Here is a 744-nt window from a genome sequence, read left to right on the forward strand (position 1 = left end):
AAATCTAAAAAAAGTCAAACTAGTAGAAGTAGAGAGAAGAATGGTGGTTACCAGAGACTGGGGGTGGCGGTGGGAGGAGGAGAGAAGGGGAGGGTTGGGTAGATGTTTGTCAAAACAAAATTTCAATTAGACAGGAGGAATTAGTTCAGGAACTCTATCATGCACTATGGTGAATATAGTTAAAAACAAAGTATTGTATACTCGAAAATTGCTGGAGGAGATTTTAAGCTTTCTCACCACAATAAAAAAAAATGTTAATCGATATGCTCAAAAATAAGTATGCGAAGTAATCAGTGTTAATCAGCAGTTGGATTTTGCCATTCCATAATATATACATATATCAAAACATCATGCTATATATCATCCATATATAGAAATTTTATTTCTTAATTGAAAATAAGAAACAAGTCTTAAACGTACATCCCAGAAATATTGTACAAACTACTACTAGAGGGGTTTCCGTGGTGTGGTGGTTATCACGCTCGCCTGACACGCGGAAGGTCCCCGGTTCGAAACCGGGCGGAAACAACTTGTCGCTTTTACCTCCTCCCAGAATCCGGCGGGGAGTGGCCGCCTCACTGCGTCTTCTAGGCGGCCAGAGCTGCAAGGGACAAGTCATAATCTGGGCCCTTTTAAGAGCAAGATGGTCATCTTGAAATAGCTATGCTGAGTTTGCCAGGCGGTTCTGTCTCAGCGATTCCCAACTGGGACGTCCTCTCTTCTCTCTCAGAATATCTGAAACGT

The 744-nt window shown here is 41.8% G+C and overlaps 1 non-coding gene across 1 annotated transcript; it reads left to right on the plus strand.

Annotated features, from left to right (window-relative positions):
* Positions 1–455: 455 nt before the first annotated feature.
* TRNAV-GAC lies at positions 456–528 on the plus strand. The gene has a single exon. It is a non-coding gene; the product is annotated as a tRNA-Val (tRNA).
* Positions 529–744: the final 216 nt, after the last annotated feature.

This window comes from Galeopterus variegatus, unplaced genomic scaffold, assembly GCF_000696425.1.
Source record: "Galeopterus variegatus unplaced genomic scaffold, G_variegatus-3.0.2 Scaffold2717, whole genome shotgun sequence".
Classification (NCBI taxonomy): domain Eukaryota; kingdom Metazoa; phylum Chordata; class Mammalia; order Dermoptera; family Cynocephalidae; genus Galeopterus; species Galeopterus variegatus.